Genomic DNA, 14191 nt, shown 5'->3' with positions numbered 1-14191 from the left:
TAGTGTCAACATAAAATAAAGTTTTATACTGTGTGGTCATAAAAAATGTCCACATAAAGGAAATGGTACAATGCTAAAACGTTTGGGTATATACCGATGTCTCCTTTTATAAGGGTATATTAATTGTAAGTACCTTATAGGGTGAAGAATGTGTCAATTGGAATCCTCCTAGCAGATCATTCTATGTATCCGAGGATAGCTGAATGGAAAAAAGGTTAAGGTAAATACCTTTTGGTAAAAGTCGGGCGGTTTGTTTGTTAGTGATACCGCTTCTGGGCTGGTATAGTCATTAGTTGTCCTCCTCGGCAAAGCTCTTAACACCGCTCTGGGCAGATAATGCAGTCCTTCTCGGCATGAGTTTGTTTGTCGGCAAGTGTTCCACGTTAGTACAGGTGATGCCGTTAGCTGTCCACCTTGGCTCCGTCTGAGTGACGTGTTTGCCGTGTGACGTCCTGATCAAAGGTCACCAGTGAAGATGTTAAAGGTGTAATAAAACAGAGAATTGTTTTCGGGGGCGCTCAGTAAGCTCAAAACGTTAGAGATATGGGTATGATCACATTAATAATAGGGACCTAAATAAGGTCCCTATTATTAATGTGATCATACCCATATCTCTAACGTTCTGAGCTTACTGAGCGCCCCCGAAAACAATTCTCTGTTTTATTATACATTTTCTCTGTCCAGGAGGAGGACAGTATTTCGGGTAGGCAAAAACGTTTTAAGTCCAGCGCTATATACACTATAAACCTTTTAGAATAAGATGTTAAAGGTGACAATAGCGCTATTGTGAGTATAGTTGAATTGGAGTTGAAGATTACCACTAATAGTGGATAGTAAATCACTTTGTTGGTGGATGCGGATTTCAAATAAAAAGTTTCTGTCTACATACACCTCCCTCTGTTCAAACTCGGAACTCCTCAGGGTAGGTGTACTTACGAACAATATAGCAAAGCAAAACTGGGACACAGCAAACACGTCACTCAGACGGAGCCAAGGAGGACAGCTAACGGCATCACCTGTACTAACGAGGTACACTAGGCGACAAACAAACTCTGCCAAGGAAGACTGCATTATCTGCCCAGAGCGGGGTTAAGAGCTTTGCCGAGGAGGACAACTAACGACTATAAAAGCCCAGAAGCGGTATCGCTAACAAACAAACCGCCCAACTTTTACCAGAAGTTATTTAACTTAACCTTTTTTCCATTCAGCTATCCTCGGATACATAGAATGATCCGCTAGGAGGATTCCAATTGACACATTCTACAACCTATAAGGTACTTACAATTAATATACCCTTATAAAAGGAGACATTGTTATATACCCAAACGTTTTAGCATTGTACCATTTCCTTTATGTGGACATTTTTTATGACCACACAGTATAAAACTTGATTTTATGTTGACACTATGTTAGGTTATCTTTATGGGGAGACGTCCCCTTTTTATATAATATTTAATATACTATTATCCATCTTATTTCAGGTTGTTATATTGTGTCCTTTATATTTCAGCGATAGCATCACTTTGTTATTCAGTAACAGGCATATAACACCCATTGTGGTTCATTTTATTTTAGCTGACCCAAGCTTAGGAGAGCAGTCACTTTATTTTTGTTTTGCTCTATAACATATATCTCATTTATCTTGGAGGGGATATTTTAGCGACCGCTGGGTCCCCCTTTTTATTTAGGCACTCTATCCTTTATTGTTTTTAACATTATTACATGCTCTCAGGTTTCATAGTCTTGCCCAAGTAACTCCCTGGCAGCTCCTTTGTAAGGGGAAAATGTTTAGCTTTTAGAAAATAAAGCCCTATAATTTCCTAAAATGATATAATGTGCACCAAGTATAATAAATACTCTTCCCTCATAAAAACATGCCCCCCTGCACAATCAGGCTTCCTCTATTGGATCAGCTAACTGCACTGAGCAGTTTTCTTAAAGGGCCAGGCACCTATTTTCTAAAAAGCGACATAAAAATATCTCCCCAGAGGGCTGTGAAGGGCAACAGTGTTACTTGGCTATGTCCCTCATAAGAAAAGTCTAGGTAGGGAATTTAAAATAAATAAAATGTGTCACGAGGAGAGCAAGCTAAGTCCCCTGTGCTTAGAGTACATTCAAATAGCCTCTGGGCTGTGTGTGCGCTGTGTAAAGTAACTTAACTTACGCAGCACCGCTCCACTGGCTTACCCGGCATCTCATCTATATCAATGCAGCAGTATCCAGTAGAGAGCCCATCCAGTGCAGGTATCGAGTATCACAGAGAATTGCAGTAGGAAATACCCGAGTCCCTCAGAGGGAGGCTTAGGACGAATCCCTGCGATGCCTGAGGGTAGTTATGTCCGATACTTCCCAGGACTCTGGGTCTCACATTGGCATGAGCTCCCAAGTTTAAATCCATAATTTATTAGATAGTAAGTTATAGCGCAACTTCATTACAACTGATTAATTAAGCTCCATCTAAAATATCACTAACATTCCGCATCTGATTTTATAAAGGGGAGAGTTTACCATCACTTTAAGTAAATCAGGGAATAAAGAAAACTAAACTACCTAACACTCATTGGTCTGTCCCCGCACAACTGATTTATATAATGCAGCTAAAATATTAGTGTTCCTCTGTTCCCTACTGGATATTCACTGAAGTCACAGAAGGTAACACTGAGACGAAGGGAACACACAGGAAACCATTGCAGTCATTATAGTAACAATATTACTGTCTGGCAGGCGGCGGGAGTCTTATTACCGTCCGGGGGGGCGGCGGCGGGAATCTGTTATTACCGTCTAGTCGGCGGCTGGAGTCTGTTATTACCGTCTGGTCCGCGGCTGGAGTCTGTTATTACCGTCTGGTCCGCGGCTGGAGTCTGTTATTACCGTCTGGTCCGCGGCGGGAGTCTGTTATTACCGTCTGGTCCGCGGCGGGAGTCTGTTATTACCGTCTGGTCCGCGGCGGGAGTCTGTTATTACCGTCTGGTCCGCGGCGGGAGTCTGTTATTACCGTCTGGTCCGCGGCGGGAGTCTGTTATTACCGTCTGGTCCGCGGCGGGAGTCTGTTATTACCGTCTGGTCCGCGGCGGGAGTCTGTTATTACCGTCTGGTCCGCGGCGGGAGTCTGTTATTACCGTCTGGTCCGCGGCGGGAGTCTGTTATTACCGTCTGGTCCGCGGTGGGAGTCTGTTATTACCGTCTGGTCCGCGGTGGGAGTCTGTTATTACCGTCTGGTCCGCGGTGGGAGTCTGTTATTACCGTCTGGTCCGCGGTGGGAGTCTGTTATTACCGTCTGGTCCGCGGTGGGAGTCTGTTATTACCGTCTGGTCCGCGGTGGGAGTCTGTTATTACCGTCTGGTCCGCGGTGGGAGTCTGTTATTACCGTCTGGTCCGCGGTGGGAGTCTGTTATTACCGTCTGGTCCGCGGTGGGAGTCTGTTATTACCGTCTGGTCAGCGGTGGGAGTCTTATTACCGTCTGGTCAGCGGTGGGAGTCTGTTATTACCGTCTGGTCAGCGGTGGGAGTCTGTTATTACCGTCTGGTCCTTGGTGGGAGTCTGTTATTACCGTCTTGTCCTCGGTGGGAGTCTGTAGATACAGATCAATGCTTTGATCACTTCTTTTCGCAGTTCAGGGAACAAGCTTTAAAGACAAGAAATATTGAAGAAAAAAAAAACATTAGATAAGAAATTCAACCCCCCTGGGATGAGCAACTACATTCTAATAATGGGATAAGCAATTATAAGGGTGTTTGGTTTTTTACACTTTCTCTCTTTATATTTTATTGCTAACTTCCCTGGTGACACACACACTAAATTCTTGCACAGAGATGTGTCTGTCTGACTGTGTGTGTAGCAACAGGTGTTTAGCCTGGGAATACTGGTTACAGACAAACAGTATACTTATGTTAGTGGTGTTTTCTGTTCTTGCACAGAGATGGGTCTGTCTGACAAACACCACTAACTAACATAAGTATACGTCGGTAACCAGTATTCCCAGACTAAACGCCTAGTGCTACACACACACACACACACACAGTCAGACATCTCTGTGCAAGAACACAAACACCACTAACTAACATTAGTCTGGTAATACTGGTTACCGACTTATACTTATGTTAGTTTGTGGTGTGTGTGTAGCACTAGGTGTTAAGTATACGTCTGTAACCAGTATACCCAGACTAAACACCTAGTGCTACACACACACACACAGTCAGTGTTTAGTTTGGGAATACATACCGACTTATACTTATGTTAGTTTGTGGTGTTTGTGTTCTTGCACAGAGGCGCGTATATATATATATATATATATATATATATATATATATACACACCTCTGTGCAAGAACACAAACTAATATAAATATATATATATAGGTGTTTATACGTCTGTAAACAGTATTCCCAGAGTAAACATCTAGTGCTACACACACACACACAGTCAGTGTTTAGTTTGGGAATACATACCGACTTATACTTATGTTAGTTTGTGGTGTTTGTGTTCTTGCACAGAGGCGCGTATATATATATATATATATATATATATATATATATATATATATATATATATATATATATATATATATATATATATATATATATACACACCTCTGTGCAAGAACACAAACTAATATAAATATATATATATATAGGTGTTTATACGTCTGTAAACAGTATTCCCAGAGTAAACATCTAGTGCTACACACACACAGTCAGACAGACATCTCTGTTCAAGACCACAAACATACATAATTATACGTCTGTAAACAGTATTACCAGACTGCACACACACACAGTCAGACAGACATCTCTGTGCAAGAACACAAACATACATAATTATACTACTGTAACCAGTATTACCAGACTACACACACACACACACACACACAGTCAGACAGACATCTCTGTGCAAGAACACAAACATACATAATTATACTACTGTAACCAGTATTACCAGACTACACACACACACACACACACACAGTCAGACAGATCTCTGTGCAAGAACACAAACATACATAATTATACGTCTGTAAACAGTATTACCAGACTACACACACACAGTCAGACAGACATCTCTGTGCAAGAACACAAACATACATAATTATACGTCTGTAAACAGTATTACCAGACTACACACACACAGTCAGACAGACATCTCTGTGCAAGAACACAAACATACATAATTATACGTCTGTAAACAGTATTACCAGACTACACACACACACACAGTCAGACAGACATCTCTGTGCAAGAACACAAACATACATAATTATACTACTGTAACCAGTATTACCAGACTACACACACAGTCAGACAGACATCTCTGTGCAAGAACACAAACATACATAATTATACTACTGTAACCAGTATTACCAGACTACACACACAGTCAGACAGACATCTCTGTGCAAGAACACAAACATACATAATTATACTACTGTAACCAGTATTACCAGACTACACACACACACAGTCAGACAGACATCTCTGTGCAAGAACACAAACATACATAATTATACTACTGTAACCAGTATTACCAGACTACACACACACACACACACAGTCAGACAGACATCTCTGTGCAAGAACACAAACATACATAATTATACTACTGTAACCAGTATTACCAGACTACACACACACAGTCAGACAGACACATCTCTGTGCAAGAACACAAACATACATAATTATACTACGGTAACCAGTATTACCAGACCACACACACAGTCAGACAGACATCTCTGTGCAAGAACACAAACATACATAATTATACTACTGTAACCAGTATTACCAGACTACACACACACAGTCAGACAGACATCTCTGTGCAAGAACACAAACATACATAATTATACTACTTTAACCAGTATTACCAGACTACACACACAGTCAGACAGACATCTCTGTGCAAGAACACAAACATACATAATTATACTACTGTAACCAGTATTACCAGACTACACACACACACAGTCAGACAGACATCTCTGTGCAAGAACACAAACATACATAATTATACTACTGTAACCAATATTACCAGACTACACACACACACAGTCAGACAGACATCTCTGTGCAAGAACACAAACATACATAATTATACTACTGTAACCAGTATTACCAGACTACACACACACAGTCAGACAGACACATCTCTGTGCAAGAACACAAACATACATAATTATACTACGGTAACCAGTATTACCAGACCACACACACAGTCAGACAGACATCTCTGTGCAAGAACACAAACATACATAATTATACTACTGTAACCAGTATTACCAGACTACACACACACAGTCAGACAGACATCTCTGTGCAAGAACACAAACATACATAATTATACTACTGTAACCAGTATTACCAGACTACACACACAGTCAGACAGACATCTCTGTGCAAGAACACAAACATACATAATTATACTACTGTAACCAGTATTACCAGACTACACACACACACAGTCAGACAGACATCTCTGTGCAAGAACACAAACATACATAATTATACTACTGTAACCAGTATTACCAGACTACACACACACACACACACAGTCAGACAGATCTCTGTGCAAGAACACAAACATACATAATTATACTACGGTAACCAGTATTACCAGACTACACACACACACAGTCAGACAGACATCTCTGTGCAAGAACACAAACATACATAATTATACTACGGTAACCAGTATTACCAGACTACACACACACACACAGTCAGACAGACATCTCTGTGCAAGAACACAAACATACATAATTATACTACTGTAACCAGTATTACCAGACTACACACACACACAGTCAGACAGACACATCTCTGTGCAAGAACACAAACATACATAATTATACTACGGTAACCAGTATTACCAGACCACACACACAGTCAGACAGACATCTCTGTGCAAGAACACAAACATACATAATTATACTACTGTAACCAGTATTACCAGACTACACACACACAGTCAGACAGACATCTCTGTGCAAGAACACAAACATACATAATTATACTACTGTAACCAGTATTACCAGACTACACACACACACAGTCAGACAGACATCTCTGTGCAAGAACACAAACATACATAATTATACTACTGTAACCAGTATTACCAGACTACACACACACAGTCAGACAGACATCTCTGTGCAAGAACACAAACATACATAATTATACTACTGTAACCAGTATTACCAGACTACACACACAGTCAGACAGACATCTCTGTGCAAGAACACAAACATACATAATTATACTACTGTAACCAGTATTACCAGACTACACACACACACAGTCAGACAGACATCTCTGTGCAAGAACACAAACATACATAATTATACTACTGTAACCAGTATTACCAGACTACACACACACACACACACACACAGTCAGACAGATCTCTGTGCAAGAACACAAACATACATAATTATACTACGGTAACCAGTATTACCAGACTACACACACACACAGTCAGACAGACATCTCTGTGCAAGAACACAAACATACATAATTATACTACTGTAACCAGTATTACCAGACTACACACACACACAGTCAGACAGACATCTCTGTGCAAGAACACAAACATACATAATTATACTACTGTAACCAGTATTACCAGACTACACACACACACAGTCAGACAGACATCTCTGTGCAAGAACACAAACATACATAATTATACTACTGTAACCAGTATTACCAGACTACACACACAGTCAGACAGACATCTCTGTGCAAGAACACAAACATACATAATTATACTACTGTAACCAGTATTACCAGACTACACACACAGTCAGACAGACATCTCTGTGCAAGAACACAAACATACGTCTGTAAACAGTATTACCAGACTACACACACACACAGTCAGACAGACATCTCTGTGCAAGAACACAAACATACATAATTATACTACTGTAACCAGTATTACCAGACTACACACACACAGTCAGACAGACACATCTCTGTGCAAGAACACAAACATACATAATTATACGTCTGTAAACAGTATTACCAGACTACACACACAGTCAGACAGACATCTCTGTGCAAGAACACAAACATACATAATTATACTACTGTAACCAGTATTACCAGACTACACACACACACACACAGTCAGACAGACATCTCTGTGCAAGAACACAAACATACATAATTATACTACTGTAACCAGTATTACCAGACTACACACACACACACAGTCAGACAGACATCTCTGTGCAAGAACACAAACATACATAATTATACTACTGTAACCAGTATTACCAGACTACACACACACAGTCAGACAGACATCTCTGTGCAAGAACACAAACATACATAATTATACTACTGTAACCAGTATTACCAGACTACACACACACACACACACACACTGACATTATCAACCCCTTTTGGATATATTTTTCCAGTTTACTTCCTTCTAGGTAATAACTTTTCTTAAAAGGAAAAAAGGAAACGGAGAAGAAAAATAGATTTCATTGTTTGGCTGCTGATGTAGTCAGATAAGGATCTAGGTTACAACACATTGTGTGACTTAGCAATCAATCTTCAGTGATCAGCAACTGGATATTAAACTGAAATTGTTTAATTGTAAACAGTAAAAAAACTGAGTATTTTTCTACTATTCATTTCCTTTACTTTTTCTATTATTTAACTCTGAAAAATTATTTTATGCACTGCATTTAGAAATACCAGAGTTCACCCCACAGACAGCGTAACCATGACCCTGCAACATGCTACATATGAGTGCAGGTGCTTATATATTTCTCTCCTGTAATGGCTACAGTAAAGGTAATACAAATAACTCATGGGGTTTTTCAGCAAGTTTGACTAAAAACAATGCAATTTCCAAATGATCTAAATGCATATACGACACTTATGTTTATGCAGCGTTTTTGCAATACTGTGCTTATCTGCTGCTGTATACTAGGTGTAGTTACTATGCAGTGGCTTTAAAAGGGACAGTTTACTCAAAAAATTCTGCCCTTTAATTTGTTCCCAATTATCCACATTACCTGCTAGAGTGTATTAAATTATTTACAAGTATTTCCTTTACCCTTATATTGGCTTTTGAAATAGTTGATTTAGCCTGTGATGTCCCCACCTATTCTGAAAGTTTCTGGCCTTAGGTCCAAGCTATAGATAAGCTGTGTAAACACAGCCAGCAAAACAAATTACACTCCCAGTGGGGTATAGAAGAGATGAGATAATACAATGTTAATTTGCATTGTTCTCTCCAAGTATTGGTCTTTGATTTACAGATATAAGATAAAGAAACATTTATATGTACAAATGTGATAAAGTAATGAGATCTGATTATACCTTAAGATATAAGATAAAGAAGCATGTATATGTACACAGTGTGATAAAGTAATGAGATCTGATTATACCTACAGATATAAGATACAGACACATGTATATGTATACAATGTGATACAGTAATGAGATCTGATTATACCTACAGATATAAGATAAAGACACATGTATATGTACACAATGTGATAAAGTAATGAGATGTGATTATACCTACAGATATAAGATACAGACACATGTATATGTACACAATGTGATAAAGTAACGAGATCTGATTATACCTTAAGATATAAGATAAAGAAGCAGGTATATGTACAGTGTTCTGAGGGGAAAAAAACACAAGCGCAACCCAGATTCAAGGAAGTAAAACACAATTTATTCCAACAAAATGTGCTAGATTGCATTTACAAGATTGCAGATAAAAACAGGCACATCACAGGATATCCCGGCAGAAATCAGTCTCACTGAAAACTCAGGATCCAAGGCTAGACCAATATTAAAAGTTCATCAGCTGATAGCACAAAGGACCTGAATAGATTTGGATCCCTCTGACTCTACGCGTTTCGTCTGCCGCCTAAGCAGACTTTGTCAAGAGATTTTAACAGAACGTATAACTTGCATAAACTAACACACACTATATATGCCGGGTCTATCGAACACACCCCCTCTATTGATTGGAGAGCCGTACAGACAATATAGCCAAATATGGGTAAGTAAGAGGAACACTCCCACACACTACTTGGAAATATGTCAACTCCCACAAGGTGACATAAAATAACGAGAAGGTTGCTGAGTGTTAGAAGCCAAATTCCTGAAGTGCGGCTTACATATGATTGCTAAGTATGCGATATAGAGCATTATATGTGATATATGAACTAGCGTATGTAACGTGTACTATACAAATTGACCCTTAAACTGAATTAATCGATCTATAGCGCCATCCAATAGAGGGTAAGTGTGTTTCACATATACAAAAAAAATCTGTGAATAAAAATTATTCCTACCTATAAAATTGATAACTATATTGCTCATATGTATACAACATAAATTTATACACACAATTTATACACCGTCCTTAATAATAAAAATAGCTAAAAAATACTTATTACAAAAAGACCAATGATAGAATAATGACAAAAAATCTGCATTGAAAAATGCAAAAGATTAAAAAAAATGTTAAGTTCATAATCAAAACTAAGAACAGAGAGCACACAATAAAAAAGCAACCCCGAAGTAACTCCATGATATCATTTCCAGAACTACTAATCCATAAAGGCCTGGAGATCCAAATCAATATTTAAAGGGACACTGAACCCAAAAATTTACTTTTGTGATTCAGATAGAGTATGAGAATTTTAAGCAACTTTCTAATTTGATGCAAAAAAAAGACAGACAAAGAAAGACAGCATCATTGCATCATTCCTAGATACTGGGTCCCGATCAGACACCGTCAAGACCAGCTGCCGTTTGCACTTTGAACAGTTTCTTTTGAACACTTCCACTGAGATGATAAAAATTCCCAGCATTTTGTTTCAGAAACACCGACGATTCCAGCTATCAATTTACATCACCACTCTCTGGGACTCATATCACGATAAGCTTCTTTCTATATATATATATATATATATATATATATATATATATATATATATATATATTTTTTAGAGTTTATATTTTATATATGTTATTGTTTGTATTTCTTTAGCCGCTTGATTATTGGTGCTGATTCAGTAACCGTTTTTTGGGCCACCTTATACAAAGGTTCTCACACATATACATTCTTTCAACATCCCAATATTAGATTTATATTTAGGGTGATTTCACACACCTTTTAAAATCTACACTTTTCACATTGATTACTTCACTCAGCAGCACACTTTTACTATTATTAGTTTTATTTTGCTGGTAACTGCACTATTCAACACCGGCTAAGGATTAATTAATCACTTTGAGTGCAGTATCTGCCATTTTTGGAATTTGATTTTGACTTTTTGCCCTAGGCGCACGCTATTACCATTTTTTATATTTGGTATTTTATTTGTTAACTTTCTAATTTACTCCTATTATCAATGTTTCTTCGTTCTATTGCTATCTTTATATAAAAAAGAAGGCATCTAAGCTTTTTTCTAGGTTCAGTAACTCTGGACAGCAGTTTTTGATTGGTGGATGAATTTATCCACCAATCAGCAAGGACAATCAAGGTTGTTCACCAAAAATGGGCCGGCATCTAAACTTACATTCTTGCATTTCAAATAAAGTTACCAAGAGAATAAAGAACATTTGAGAATAGGAGTAAATTAGAAAGTTGCATTCTCTATCTGAATCACAAAAGAAAAAATTTGGGTTTAGTGTCCCTTTAAGCCGTGAGTATGTAGGCTTCCTATTTTATGGATACACTTAGTCTCACACTTCCGCAAATTCAAAAGTCTCTACATATCATTTTTCATGAAGGGTATGGTTTCAATAACCATAACCCTCAAAGTGTCTACCTGCTTGGCATGACATCTGCGGAAGTGATCTGACACACTATGGTTTTTTAATCCTTTTTCTATATTGTTAACATGTCTTTAACCTCTTAAGGACATATGACAGAATTTTTCCGTCATAAAACAATTGAGCAAACAGAAAGCTGTGTCCTTAAAGGGTTAAATACCTTTCTTAGATTTTCTCTTAGTCCGACCAATGTAAATGAAATAACAGCTACAGGTGAGCATGTAAACTGCATAGGTGGTATTGCAAGTCGAGCGAATTGTGGTTTCAAAACTCTGAGATCTATCCCAATTATGGAATTGGGTCCCAGATTTAATCAATGGACATAGACAACAACTTAGTCTTCTACATTTGAAAAGGCCATTACTTAAACATAACCACTCTGATAAAGAATTGATTAGATTGGTCCCCATTGTTTTAGATATTTTGAGGGGTTTTAATTTGGAGGGAGCTAGAATGTTCTTTAAGTTATGGTTACGTTTAAAAACTATACTGGGCTGCTCTTCACCCTTTCCCATCACAAATGGGACACGCCAGGGTTGCCCCCTCTCTCCGTTACTTTTCGCCTTAGTCATGGAGCCGCTGGCCGAGGCGATAAGAATTAACCCCGACATTCGAGGCGTAGAGATTGAGGGCACCCTACAAAAAAAAAACGCACTATTTGCGGATGATCTAACCATATTCCTGAGCGACCCCTTATACGCTCTCCCCAATCTTTTCAAGCTACTAGACCGGTTCGGGCATATTAGCTATTACAAACTCAATGTCAACAAGACAGAGGCCTATGTCATTAATGTACCAGGCGCGACACTCGCGGTACTCCAACAAAATAACTCTTTCAATTGGTCCCAGCATCGGATTAAGCATCTAGGGGTTTATCTATCTTGGAGCATCCCTACAATAATTGACTCTAACTTTTACCCCCTCCTGCAGCATTTTCAGTCTAGTATTGATAAATGGAGTGTTCCATTTATTTCATGGCTAGGACGCATAGCAGCATTTAAAATGCTCTTACTTCCCAAACTCACGTATCTGTTCCGTTCGCTTCCTATCCCTGTCCCCAAGTCCTTAATTAGCAAATTCCAACAAATATATCTGGAAAAATAAACACCCTAGGCTGGCTACTAGAATACTGCAACAGCCATTCTTAAGTGGTGGCGCGGGCACCCCCAACTTAATCCATTACCACAAAGCCTCGAGACTCTCCCATATCCTGGCATTGAATAACGTTGACAGTAAAAATAAGTGGCAAATCCTGGAACAGGCGGCGCTCCCCGGCCCTCTCGTGCTTCAGGACCTGATCTGGTTGCCCAAACACATTAGATCATACTACAAAATACAGAACGTAGTCATCACCCACGCCCTCTGTCTCTGGGACAGACTACGCTCACTCCCTCAGATAGCTCCCCACCCCTCTCCCATCCATTCCCTGACGGACCTGCTAGGGGCCCTCAGGGATTCCAACCCTGGCCTATGGCAAGAGCACGGGATACTCCACGTGGCGGACCTATACCTCAATAATCAGTTTCTCTCCACTGAACAGTTTACCAATACCTACAACCTGAATCAACTTCTCTTGTTTGAATTTTGGAGGCTCAGGAGCCTTCTGAAATCTTGGGGATTTCTAAGCCAGCCCCTTCGTGATTCCACTATGTGGGAAAAAAGATGGGCCAACAACACGAAGATACCCAGAGCCCTGTCGGTCTCCTACAGAGACTTAATGAACTCCCCCACTTACCTCAGGTCGGCTTATGCTAGGGCCTGGGAGCACGCTTTCCAGTTTCGAGCAGAACAAGTCGACTGGGCCAGAGCAGTAACTATAACCAAATGGGCACTCCACTGCATTACCCTACTTGAATTATATATCAAAGTTTGCACGCAATGGCACCTCACGCCTCTCAGGCTATTTAAAATCTCCCAAATTAACTCCCCACTATGCTGGAGGCAATGTGGGATGGTGGGCTTGCCAGCCCACATCTGGTGGGAATGCCCAAAACTAGCCCTCTTCTGGAGTACTGTCTCACACCAATGCAGGAATCTATTTCCTCACCTAAGGACCTCCCCACAAGTGGCTCTGTTGCACCTAAACATAGACACAGCTTCACCCTCAAAATCCTTACTTCTTGTCTACATCCTTATCTCAGCCAAATTGGCCATTGCGAGATTATGGAGACAAAAAAACCCTCCCACCTGGGAGGAAGTTGTCAGAACCATGACCTATCTCGAGACAATGGAATGCCCGATTTTCACTCAACACAATAAAATCTTCCTCCACTCAGAAATCTAGGAAACATGGAGACAGATGACCTAACCCCCTCGCTGAAAAGTAAGCAGGAACGATAGACATACAAGCCAGTCATCTCCCCCTCCCATTCCCATTTTC

The 14191-nt window shown here is 39.6% G+C and overlaps 1 protein-coding gene across 6 annotated transcripts in view; it reads right to left on the bottom strand.

Annotated features, from left to right (window-relative positions):
* ASS1 (argininosuccinate synthase 1) overlaps nucleotides 1–14191 on the bottom strand; it is a 166998-nt gene that overhangs the window by 122484 nt on the left and 30323 nt on the right. The window contains exon 2 of one of the 6 annotated variants that reach the window (XM_053696091.1): nucleotides 3459–3626. The gene's annotated coding sequence lies outside the window, so the exon portion shown is untranslated. Of the gene's footprint in view, nucleotides 1–3150; nucleotides 3171–3429; nucleotides 3627–14191 lie in introns of those variants that run through there. The other 5 variants (XM_053696090.1, XM_053696089.1, XM_053696088.1 and 2 more) reach the window with 5 other exon arrangements.

The sequence above is a fragment of the Bombina bombina genome, chromosome 12 (genome assembly GCF_027579735.1).
Source record: "Bombina bombina isolate aBomBom1 chromosome 12, aBomBom1.pri, whole genome shotgun sequence".
In the NCBI taxonomy this organism is placed as follows: domain Eukaryota; kingdom Metazoa; phylum Chordata; class Amphibia; order Anura; family Bombinatoridae; genus Bombina; species Bombina bombina.
This window is presented reverse-complemented; position numbering and strand designations above follow the sequence as displayed.